The sequence below is a fragment of the Pongo pygmaeus genome, chromosome 12 (genome assembly GCF_028885625.2).
Source record: "Pongo pygmaeus isolate AG05252 chromosome 12, NHGRI_mPonPyg2-v2.0_pri, whole genome shotgun sequence".
Lineage (NCBI taxonomy): Eukaryota > Metazoa > Chordata > Mammalia > Primates > Hominidae > Pongo > Pongo pygmaeus.
Window position 1 is genome coordinate 71,021,257 of NC_072385.2, and position 13,279 is coordinate 71,034,535.

General features: G+C 38.3%; 1 pseudogene; it reads left to right on the forward strand.

Annotated features, from left to right (window-relative positions):
• The first annotated feature begins 4,857 nt into the window (after positions 1-4,857).
• On the forward strand, positions 4,858-5,338 carry LOC129030158 (probable ribosome biogenesis protein RLP24; annotated as a pseudogene).
• The last annotated feature ends 7,941 nt before the right edge of the window (positions 5,339-13,279 follow it).

Here is a 13,279-nt window from a genome sequence, read left to right on the forward strand (position 1 = left end):
ATGTTTAATTCCTAAATCTCATGTTATTAAAAGAAGTCTGTTTGCTCTTTTATCTATACTCCACATCATACATTTTTTTTTTCATCAAAACTGGCTTAGTTTGGTGTGAGGAAGCAGGAGCATATGACAACTTAGAATTTCTGATATTTGACCCTTTGCTGTAAATTTAAGCTCATGAATAGTCCAAAGCTCAGAAACCAGACCCAATTCCATTGCGGATATATATATACCAGGCCAAGTTCCACTGTGGATATATATATATATATATATATATCTCCAAATTAGTATTTATAATATATATACTAATTCCATTGCGAATGTGTGTGTGTGTATGTGTGTATGTGTGTGGGTATCTGTCCTATTCTGCTTGTCTGGATGACAGCATTTTTGCCAAAACATTCAAATGAACAAATTTTTTATTTAATCAAACTTACCTGGTGCCATGTAAATAACACAGAATAATCATAACCAGCTGTTTCACTCCTAAAGTATTATCCAGTCTCTCTCAAGTCTAGTGAAGAGCTTGACTTGCTTACTTGTTGACATTCAGCTCTTATCTGCTATCGTTCCAGTTGTCCAGCTAAGGAACATTCATAAACAGGATGTGAGGGCAAAATGAGTTACCATTTTAAGCACTTATTCTTTCTGTAGTTCTCACAATAAATGTGATCAATTAAGAGAAAAACATTGAAGATGTAAGAAGAGTGATTTGAGATGTGGTCTAAGAGTCAGCCACAGCTGGGTTTGAATCCTAGTTCTAATGCTAGGCAGCTCTGACCTTGGGAAAATTGTTTAACTTACTAAGTCTGTTTGCTCAGCTCTAAATTAGGCCTAGTAATACCTTTCTCATATTGTTACTGTGAAGACTAACTGCAAAATATGTGTTTAATAAGTGGTAGCTGTTTTGTTGTAATTATTACCACAGAAGCTTCGCTATGTGGGGCTTTGCCATCCTAAATTAATTTTTGTATTTGTGTCTCACTTTGAGCTTCTTCAAAACACCTCTCTATCCACCATTTTATTTGAATCTCACAGCAATCGTGTAAGCTGGGTATAACAGACACGATTAACCTCATTAGGAAACCAAGAACTAGATAACGTCAATGCATTGCCTCAGTCATCCCGTGTCTGGGCAAGTGGGGCAAGAATTCATGTCTCGTCCTTACCTTCATGAACACTCCTTCAGTCTGCTCTCAGACAGCAACCACAGGGAGCTGTTAGAAGTACTGTGTGATCATGTTACCCCCAGCCCCCTCCCCATCTCCATTCAGAACCCTTCAGTGGCTTTCCAATGCTCACAAGATAAAGGGAGAAATCCTTCATGTGGCCTGCAAGGCCCTGCAGGGCTGAGCCAGTTCTCCAGCCCCTCTCAGAGCATCCTTGCCCTCCTGAGACCCTTCTAGGCTCTGGTTCCTTGAACAGGACCCACCTCTCCCACTCTGAGGTCCTCCTCGATTCCTCTCTCCCCATGGAGAGAGGACCGTATCTTCGCATCCTTCACTTTCAGCCCAACATATCACTTTCTCAGGGAAGGCAGGCCTTCCCAGGCTATTTTGGGTCCCCTTGTTATTTATGCTCATGCTTATGTTCTTATCTTCATAGAACTTGTCACATTTTGTAATGATATATTTGTGCAATCATTTTTCTGGTGTCTGTCGTCTCCACTAAACTGAAAGTGCCAAGAGAGCAGAACTGGATCCGCACTGTCTCCTTTGAGTCACCTGATTTCAGCATAATGCCTGACCCTTAGCATTGAAAATATGCCTGTTGAATGAATTATATGTGTTGTTAGAGACAGAGAAAATAAGAAAGAGAAAAATAATTGCAAGTGAATCATAGTCCTTTTCTCTCTCATTCCCTCTCCTTTTCCTCCTTCTCTTCTCCTCCATCTCCCTTCCCCCCACCCCTCTTTTTCTCTCTGTCTCTCTTTTTAAGTTTCTTTTTTTTTTTTGAGACAGAGTCTCTCTCTGTCACCCACGCTGGAGTGCAGTGGCACTATCTTGGCTCACTGCAACCTCCGCCTCCCAAGTTCAAGCGATTCTCCTGCCTCAGTAGCTGGGACTACAGGCACATGCCACCATGCCCAGCTAATTTTTGTATTTTTAGGAGACAGGGTTTCACCATATTGCCAGGCTGGTCTGGAACTCCTGACCTCAGGTGATCCACCTGCCTTGGCCTCCCAAATAGCTGGGATTATAGGCATGAGCCACCACGCCCGGCCTCCTTTTGAGTTTCTATTTGGAATCGCTCCAGAAAAAGAAAGCCCTGACTCCAGCTCAGGTGGGTGAATGTCCATATAGAACAGGAAAACCAACAGTCCTGTGATTTATAGCTTGGTCAGGTTGTACTCACCTGTTCTTTCCTTCACAAGTGAATGCAACCTGACCAAACTACAAGTGAATACTTACATACTGCTTCCTCCTGCCTCCTTCTGCTTCACTTTCTGCTCTTGCAAGGACACTTCAAATGCCTCCGCTAGAAAGCAGAAAGCAAAATGTGAGGAGGGGAACTATTTGGGCACAAAAATTTGTATTTATTTATAATCGTTTTCTCAAAAATTTGGGCAGAAAGTGTGAGAAGAAAATACATGAGGAGAAATATATGAGGCATTGCAAATATGAATCTATTTTAATGTCACTTTGCTGTAGGTCAGTGGTTCCTCAACTTTTTTAGAGTTGGAACATTATCATCTATATGTGCTATTAGAAATAGAGAAAATAAGGATGAGAAAAATAATTGCAAGTGAATGATAGTCCTTTTCTCTTCCTCTCATTTAAGAATGTCATGATGTTTTCAAAATTAAATTCAATTAAAATCAATTTGTTTGAATAACTCCAATGGTAAACTGATGTTGCAAGACCATCACCTCTCTATACCGAAATGTAAAAACTTAGATATTTCAAAGGAGCAGTGTTTGTGATTAAGGCGTCATGACGTTAGCACTTACCGGGTCACTTTTATCCACAGAAGAAGCAGATAGGCATCTGTATATGTGAGACATTGCTACATTGAGGAAGGAGCTTCCCCTCAAAACCCATCTCCTTCTCTCTTTACCTCTGTCACTAATGCCTAAAACTCCATTATTAAAGGTTAATTCCTTTAGAAAGTCAATATTGTTTGGTACCAGCTTTTATCAAAATCAAAGATATAAACCTCTGTAAGATGCATCACTATTTTATATGCCACTAAGAAAGAAAAACCAAGGCCTAGTATAATAAGACATCATCAATTATAAGAAACATCCCAATTTCAGAGATACTAAAATGTGAAAAACCTGTGTCTTGGGCTGTGTGAATGAAGCAATGAAGAGCATGAACCATGAAATCAAATACACCTGATGAACATCCTGCTTCTGCCATTTAATAGATGGGTTGCCTTGGGCGGGTAACTTCTCTGAATCCATACCGTCTTCCCTGTAAAATGAAAATACTAGTACACACCTGCCTGGTTAGCAAGAATGACCTATTACCTAATTCCTAGTTACCAAGAGTGAGGTATTACAAAGTGTTTAGTGCAGAACCCAGCCATTAGTTAGGGTTCCAAAATGAAAACTATTATTGCTATTAAGGAATTATCCTCTAAAGGCAATTACCATTGGGCAGAGTAGTACTTTGAGTCCTTACTGCTCATGTTTCCTTACTTTCAGGGAGTTTTAAGATAAAACAGATTTCCATAGGTCCAGGTATTTCACAAGAGATTTGTTTGTAGGGAAGGAGATAATACCAAAATTGGGAAACTGCGTGGGGAGGAAAGGCCTGGGGGATAGGGTAGAGCTGGATCTAGAAGAAGAGGTCAGAGGATACCAAAACCAAATGTTACTACCGTGTCCTTCAAATTTTGCCCAGGATTGCTTCTGGTTTCAACTTGATTCAGATGTCAAAAATGCACTCATAACCTTGATACAATATGGTAAGTGAAAGAAACCAATCACAAAATTGACATATTCTATGACTCCATTTATATGAAATACGCAGAGTAGGCAAATCCATAGAGACAGAAAGTAGATTAGAGGTTTCTAGAGGCTGAGGGCAGAAGGGAATAGGGAGTGGCTGCTAAGGTTTTGGGGTGGATAAAAATATTCTAAAATTAGATTGCAATGATAGTTGTAAAATTCTTTGAATACCATTGAATTGCATATTTTAAATGGATGAATTTTATGGTATGTGACTTATACCTCCATAAAGATGCTTTAAAAAGAGAACACATTCATACGTTCTGTTATTTTAAAGTCTAGAACTAAAGTTTTTTCAAAAATTCCCTTTATTTTTTAAAACAATAAAACACCTGTACACATAGAAAAATAAATATATCTGATTTATACTTGTTGATAAAACTCATACAGTTCAGTTAAGGTTTTCATTTTACTTTCACCTATTACATGTAAAAATGGCCAATTTCTTTTTTTTTTTTTTGAGATGGAGTTTTGCTTTTGTCACCCAGGCTGGAGTGCAGTTGCGCAATCTTGGTTCACTGCAACTTCCATAAAAATGGCCAGTTTTAAACATAGTCTCCAACTTTGTGAGCCCCAGAGGATTTAGTCACAAGGATTTAGCTTCTATGGTGAGCAGGTATGTATTGTGCAGTGGAGACGCAAAAGAGTTTCTTATATCCGGGGTGATATTCAAAATATTTTAAAACTGTTAAATAGTTCGGCACTGACCAACCAGTATGGATGACAGCTGGAAAAGTTGCTGGAGTTTAGATGAATGGGGGATACAGGGGGAATGCCAGGGAAGTTGAAGGCGAAGGGATTAGGGAGTGAGAGCACTTGGGAAGCTCCAATAGGGGTACATTTAATAAGTGGCACAGGGTTCTCAAGCTTGGCGTTTGTTTGGTGGGGAGTCACGTGGGTTCAACATGTGTATCGAGAAGTGTTATTTCTGTTCGGGGTCCATCTACCCCAGCCACAGCATGTTTGTCCAGAACTATTGCAAGGTGTTCAGATTTTGTAACTCTAAATATCACAAAAACTTTAAAAAGAAGCACAATCCTCGCAAAGTTAGGTGGACCAAAGCATTCCGGAAAGCAGCTGGTAAAGAGCTTACAGTGGATAATTCATTTGAATTTGAAAAACGTAGAAATGAACCTATCAAATACCAGTGAGAGCTATGGAATAAAACTATTGAGGCAATAAAGAGAGTTGAAGAGATCAAACGGAAACGCCAAGCTAAATTTATAGTGAACAGATTGAAGAAAAATAAAGCACTACAGAAAGTTCAAAGAAGTCAAGCAAAACATCCATCTTATCCTAGCCCCTCTTGCAGGCAAAGGGAAGCAGTTGTAAGAGAAAATGGTACAGCAGTTACAAGAGGATGCGGACATGGAAGATACTTCTTAAAAAAATCTCTGTAACCATTTCTTTTATGTACATTTGAAAATGCCCTCTGGAGACTTGGAACTGCTAAATTATTAGTTTATTTTTTACATAAGGTCACTTAAATGAAAAGTGATTAAAATATATCTTTCCTGCATTGCCATCTACAAAACGTCACATATTACGGACATTAGATTGCATCTCAGTGTTAAATCTTCACTGTTAGATGTACTTATGTAAATCATGAAAATTCTGCTTATAACTATAGAAGTGAATTCTGGACATAAAATGGTTATGCCATTTGGATAATGGCACTAGGCAGAATTTGTATAATAACAAATTTGTATTTGTTATTATAGAATTTGTATAATAACTAATAGAATTATATATAATATAGAATTTGTATAATAACTAATTTCTATAATGTTATTATAGAATTTGTATAATAACTAAATGTATAATAACTAAATGTATAATAAAAATTCATGGCCAGTGATGTATAAAATAAAATGTTCTTTGCAGTAAAATATTCCCTTTATTAATGTTATAGAAGTGTGGGATACAACAAGGAAATGACAACTTGTATGACAGTGTCAAATATTATTTTAATTTTAGTATTTCCTGTTTTGGTTTATTTGTATCTTAGAAGAGCATAATGACATTGTTTGATGAAGCCTAATTATGCTGGACTGTTTTGACCTGGTTTAACCCTTCTGATAGGTAGCTGTGGATGTTGGGGATGAGAACTGAATAATCTTTGCCTGGAGTGACACTACACTCTAGAATTTCCACTTTGGAGAATACTCAGTTCTAACTAGTAATTCCTGATAGAACAAACTTTATTTTTCTAGCCTAGCAATGATCTAGAAGAGGAGGAATCCCAGCACCTTTTAAAAGTTATTATGTGGTTTTCTTTTAAAAAGCTCCTGTTTTTGGAAAGTAGAATTTATGGGTACAACATCTGTTCACTATTTGCACATAAAGCCATTTAAAAGGTTTAAAAAAAAGTGGCACAGGAGTTTTCACTATTTAAGCAGCTGGTTAGAGCTCTTCTGGGGCATATCTGTCCACTGTATCTCCTGTGTTCCATCAGAATGCACACCTGACTTTCCAAAAGTGGCCTTAAAATCTTAGAAGTTCAGAGATTATCTACTCTATTCCTGATATTTTACAGATGAAGAAACCAAGGTTGAGGAAAGGTGAGTGGTTTGCTCAAGACGCATGAATAATGAGAGTCAGAATGAGTTCCCACATCTCCAAATCTCAATCCAGGTCAGTTGAGATGGGCAAAACATCCTCATACCAAATTAACTTGCCCACTCATCATTTTTGTGCCACTCCCAACTCAGAGTTGCAATTTACTTTCTACTTGTGTAAATAGAAAAAGTGTATATATTCTTCATGAGAGCAAAAGACCTTGGATATGGAAAACAAAAGGGCAGTGGGTCCAGACTTCAGGGTAATTATTTGTAACTTATGTTAATGGAAAGCATGAGGGTGCACACGTAGCACATCTCAACAGAATCCATGCATCGTTGGAAAAGCAAATTTGAAGATAATAAATCAAAGGCATTTAAAGTAAAATACGCTGGCATGCAATCTCATTTTGTAACTTTTTTCTTCCTAGTTATCAAAAGAAAAGATCATGAAAGAAACAAAAAAAGAGAAGAAAAGGATTCTGTTCACCTTATAGCTTATTTAGAAAACTGCCAATAAAATGATGCAGGGGGACTTTTTGGGTGCTTCAGGTTTGGTGTATATTGAGGGAAAAATGAGAATATTCATTCATTCATATTTTCATGATAACTACTGATATTTGAATGGCCATTTACAGTTTTAAGTGTTTTCCTAAACACTTGGTAGAAGAATATTGGCATGGGAAATATTTTGCAGTATATTATTGCTAAGTAGAAATGCAGGCTACAAAAATAGTATGCACATTCAAGATGCTATTTTTGTTTAAAAAGAAGTGTATTTGTGTGTGTGTGTGTGCGTGAACACACCCGTATGTATAAAATAATTGAGAAGACATTGAAATACTATCTGTTCTCCTTGATTGGTAAGATTATGGGTTCTTCTTTGGCACTTTTCTTAGTATTTTTCTGCTTTGTAAGTTGCTTGCATTGAATATATATTACTTTCATCATTAGAAATAAATGTAAAAGTGCTTTCATCTGCATTTTTCTTCACTGAAACTTTTAACAACCATGTGAGGTACAACACCTCTCTTTATAGAAGATGCTATTGAGGTTCAGAAGAACTGAGTGACCTACTGTTTGGCAAGTAGCAAGTATTAGAGCTTGGGTTTTCATCTAGACCATCTAATTCTAAATCTTATGCTTTTTCCTCTACATTACGATACCCAATTCTCAGAGCTGGTTTATGTGGCAGCTCACTGTAGCATGTTCAGGGCTAACTTCATGTTGCCCTTGCAATAGAGCATCATCCATTCATTTGTACCTGTTGATCATTTTGTAGAAACGAATTTTCCAGTTAAAATGGTTGCTGTTCTGGATGTTTCACCAATGACTTGAAGCAATTAAGCTTCCACAACAAATTCCTATAGCTTTATTCATTTGAATAGCTATTATTTCAAAGTGGTGTACTATGTAACACTCTGAAACCTTAAAAGCTTCCTGGATGCTCCCTTGGACCCTGTCATCTTTCTCCATATCCAATTTCTACTCCTATCACTTTTTCAAGGTATGTGTTTTTCTGTGACCTTTTTCTTTTCTTTCTTTTTTTTTAATGTGACCCTTTTCTTAAAAGCTACTTCTTGCTTGCTAATAGGCCCTGTTCCACTGTGAAAAAGCAAAGAGAATCATGAGGGAAGTAGAGCAATGGAGCTAAATGTGACCACAAGCTCTGCTGGAAGCTCTGAAAATCTAATCCATTATCCCATTACTTCACAGATGAGCTCAGAAAGCTGCTGCTGTTGATTCTCTGGCCATGGAAAGAGTTCTCAGTCAAATGAAAGTCTCTGCCTTGGGATTTATTAAACACTTTCATTCTTTGACTTTTCACACAAATTTTGCAGCATCAGGTAAATATTCTGAATAATCAACAATGTTTATAATAGAAAGATTAAGAGTTGAAGGCCTTATAACCATTTTGTGAGGTACATAGAGAAGTTCTGAGTGTGTTAGGCCATTCTTGCGTTGCTATAAAGAAATACCTGAGAGTGGACAATTTATAAAGAAAAGAGGTTTAATTGCTCACAGTTCTACAGGCTGTACAGGAAACATGGTGCTGGCATCTAGTCGACTTCTAGATAGGCCACAGGAAGCTTACAATCATGGTGGAAGATGAAGGGGGAGCAGGCATATCACATGGCCAGAGCAAGAGCAAAAGAAAGAGTAGGGGGGTGTCGCACACTTTTAAATGACCAGATATCTTGAGAACCCATTCACTATCATGAAGACAGTACCAAGCCATGAGGAATCCACCCCCATGACCCAAACACCTCCCACCAGGCCCCACCTCCAGCACTGGGAATTAGAATTCAACATGAGAGTTGGGCAGGGACAAATATCCAAACTACATCACTGAGTTAAGGCCAATCTTTTGGACTTTGTGTACCTTTGGCTGGTAAAACTCTACCTTTATCCTTCAGGGCTGAGCCGTGTTGTCCTGGGCCCCAAGACAATGGTTTCTAGGTGTTTGTTCTTTCTTTCTGCTTTTTAAAAATAATGCATATCTTCAGCCAGAGGAGAGGTTGCTGATTTTTAAGTAATGTGACCCAGATGTTCCTGGGCTTCATAGGCAGCCCTGTCCTGAGCTCACAAACACCTTGAAGTGGGACTTAACACTTCAATTTGTTCTTGTACTTCTCAACAAGAACAAATTCAACTTCCTTCAACATATTGATAAGAAATGTAGATATTATTGTAGGTTTTGTGGAGAAAGGCATGAAAGGATTATATGGAGCACCACATAGCAAATTTTAATAAAAATTCCTGTTTAACATCTGAGGTCTCCTCAGAAAGTTCCCCTTAGCCACTTTCCCACCCTTCAATCTTGCCACATAGCCACTTTCCCACCCTTCAATCTTGCCATACATAGCCTCCACATTTTCCCTGGTTCTTCTGGATCTCATTCATTTTCCATTCACCCTGACTCACCCCTGCCTACCTCCTACAATAAATGAATAAACAGGATTTTTCTAATGCAGAACAATTTGGTGAACTCTCTTAACCCTGCATCCTCATACCCATCACTCTGTTCAGCAAAGAACCTCCTTTGGAGGCAGCTGGGTATTGTAAATTGCAGGTAATTTTTCTCTGTCACAAACAATTTTTTCCCTTGTCACAGTAGTGTTGGTGTAGCATGCCAAATTTTCAAACTGTAGGTCCAAATTCCAAGGAGCTTTTCTTCAAGGGTAGAAAAGCTTGCACCTTTCTTTAGCAGAGCTGTTTCATAAAGACGTAGAGAGAGAGAGAGAGCCTGAGATGGGAGAAAACTAAGGAATTTAAGGCGAAGAAAAGAGAAACTAAAATTTATTAGGCACTTTGCTAATGAATTTCCTTACATACATTATTTCATGGCATTTTTACAACCATATTTTACAGAGATGGAAACTGGGGGCTTAGAGAAGTTAAAATAAATTTGCAAAGTCTCGTTGCCAGTAAGAGGTGCAGCTGGGATTCTAAAGCCAACTCCATCGGCTCCAAAGTGTGAGGTCTTTCCTTATGTGCCATCACCTTCCACAGGCTTGGGATTTCCAATATTTAGAGAACTACCTCCTCTACCATCCCATCAAACTTCTTGGCAGCTCAGCTTTGCATCTGTCCACAGAAAGCCATTTCTCTTCTTACGCGAACCTGGCCCAGGGACAGCTGGATTTAACGGTGTTGCCTGGCTCAGTCTTTCCCTGTTCCATTGCCAGTCCTATCCCAGCAGCCACAAGGATTCCTAACATCTCATGGGAAGGTCAAGATATTGGCACTAGTGGGACTGGGATAGTAGATGAGCTTGACTGCTGCAGTGGAAAGGACCTTGGAGCAAGATTGAGGTTAGGCAGAATTTCATAACAACCATAGGATAAATCAGTGTGTATGCCTCCTTGATCTCTTTGGAAACAAATTTTTGCACATAGTGCAGTGAAACAGGGAAGACAAGAATTCATATTTAGAGACTGGTTCTCACAATGTTTCTCAAACATACAAAAGTAAATTTTTTTTCTTAATTTTATGTATTAATGATTTAGCAACTTGACATGAACAGAGTTAGTCTTGTAATATAAAATAAGACAGAACATATTTTAGTTTCCTCTGTCATCCCCAAGATGCATTATTTTTATACACACAGGGCAGGCTGCATGTGGATTTACTTCAGCTGCCCACTTGGTGCCTGAAGTATCATTGTTCAACTTACTTAATTTCTTTCTACTCTACTTTCTTTGACTAAAAAGGAAGAGGGTAGACGATAATTCCGGGGTTCCCTTCCAGCTATGTAGTTTATAGAGTGGTGGACATCTGCAAAGAGCCATGTACCTTCTGAAAAACACTATCCCATCATACTGAGTAGAATCTCAAACTGAACATATTTAGCAGCAATCATAACTCAATAGATGTTTGTAGAATAAATGAATTTTTAAATGTGTTACTGCTTTGAACTAACAGCAATATCAATATCCCATGCCTACTTTATTTGTATGCAATGTAAGCTAACTACTGAATTTTTTAAAAAGTATTCTGGTTCTGTTCTCTTTTTAAACTTACCTTTAAGCAGTGGAACACTTTTTTCAAATGAAATTCAGATTAGAGATCAACTTATATAAAATGGATAAAAATAGAGTAGCTCATATTGAAACTGGAGTGGGGAGCCCCTTCCACTCACCCCTGTTGATCCTGAGAGACTTTCAAGGAACTCATTGGAACACTCAGAGCTTAGTGTGAAAAATCATCAATCCAGCCTATCCCACTACAACCAGGTGGAAATATCCGCGTCACTTGAGACTTTTGTTTTTGAAATCTTCTGAGATGAGTCCACTAGTAGGAAGAGGTGCTTACCTAAATAAACAACAAGTCTAACATGAGACCATCAGGTAACTATGTTTGCCTTCCTGGTGATGTTTTTCTAACATGGATGAGAGAATAAAATACTCTTGCAAAGATTTAGAGCCTCAAGATACTTCAGGCATAGATGAAACACATTTTACCATGAACCTGGACATCTGAGAGGTGGTTCAGAGCAAGTAAAAGCATAAGAGGATTTATCCTGATGCTGTCTTTGGTTGGAGCCTGAAGTCAATTACAAGTATAAAGTTCTAATCCTCACACAGTTGTGCTTTTCCTTATGCCGCTGATACTCAGCACCAAAGTCTAGGATTTTTTTCATTAGAAAATTTTTCTCATGAATAGTGTTTTCTGCCAAAGGGAACAAACTTGCTCCAAACAGAACAGCATTACAAAAAGCACAAGAAAGACATTTGTCAATAGGAAATCACACAATGAAATGTCTGTTGAGTGGATGACCCACAGTTGGAAGTAGTTGAGAGGAAAGTACAGTCAAGGGCCCACACAATACACTGGGTGAGGCTGTGGCACATGCTATTCTCAGAGGGCCATGAACACTTAATCTACCAGGGGATGACTTAGCTTAAATCCAGCAAGTGATAATTTTCTTTATATTTCTTGGGGAAAATGGGAACATTTTTATGTTCATAAATACTGTTTGACTGTAGGCCAAGTTCAAAGTATGGTTAAAATTCTGAGAATATTAATGACTATCTGATGGGGAAGTATGGAACAACCTCTGTTAGACAACAGCATGATTGAAATTTTATTTTTTTTCATTGACTATAACATTAAGAATGCATCAAGGAAAAGAGCCTGTCTAATAATGGTTACATTTAGGAGCTAGGGCCATTGGGAAGAGGCCACGTCTACTTCTGCTTATGTTTAGCACATTGCTGGCAGTCAATACACTTAACATAATTTTACTATATAAATTGATTATTTACAGAGACAGATGAGGCAAATAGTTCATTTTTGTAATAGTAAATTCAGGATATAAGTACTTCAGAGATGGTCAATTCAGTTCCTAGCTCAATTATACTCTAGCTTTTACTCTAGCTTTTAGTCTCGGAAACAGGCAAGTAAATGAAGAATTGGAGAAAGTATGATGTGTGTAAGTACAAGGAGAGCAGAGGAAATAAACACCTTAATTCAGCAAGGGTGATCTGGGGAGGCTTACAGAGGAGATGACACCTGGGCTGAATCTTGAAGGATAAATAAGATAGAAAGGAGGGAAAGGGGGAAAAGGGCAGTGGGAATGGGAGGAGGAGGTCTAGACAAAGAAGGCAGCAGGTACGAAAAGAAAAACGCATTGCTTATTTAATAGTGCCGTGTGGTTGGAATATAGTGTTTGTGTGGGGATAGGAAGAGATTTGGCTAGAAAAGTAGGCATGAAGGACAAGTAAGTGTCAAACTAAGGAGTATGAGCATCAGTTATTAAGGCTACCAGCAGCCATTAAGGAATTTAAGCAGAGAACTAACATGATCAGATAAGCACGTTAGAAACAATTCATTAGTAGCAGTATGATGTCAAAGTATAATTTCCAAAGAGTTTAAAAACATGAGTCACATATTAATAGAGAATGGACACTGGTCAACAAGCTCCTGCCACTGCAGGTGGGGGGATGCATGCTGCCCACACAATAGGTACCCCCCCATCTGATTCCCTACCCTCCATCACACCATGGAGACAGTTGGTCAACTTCGGCCCTGGGCCCACCAAGGTGCTGAGTTCAGTGTTGTTAGAGATAGAACAATAATTATTAGACCACAAAGGAATTGGCATTAGTGTTCTTGAAATGAACAACAGGTCATCCAATTTCACTAAAATTATTAATACCACGGAGAATCTGGTGTGGGAATTGTTGGCCATTCCAAACAACTACTGTACAAGGTCATTTTTGTGCAAGAAGGTGGGTCTGGCCAGTTCAGTGCTGTCCCCTTAAAT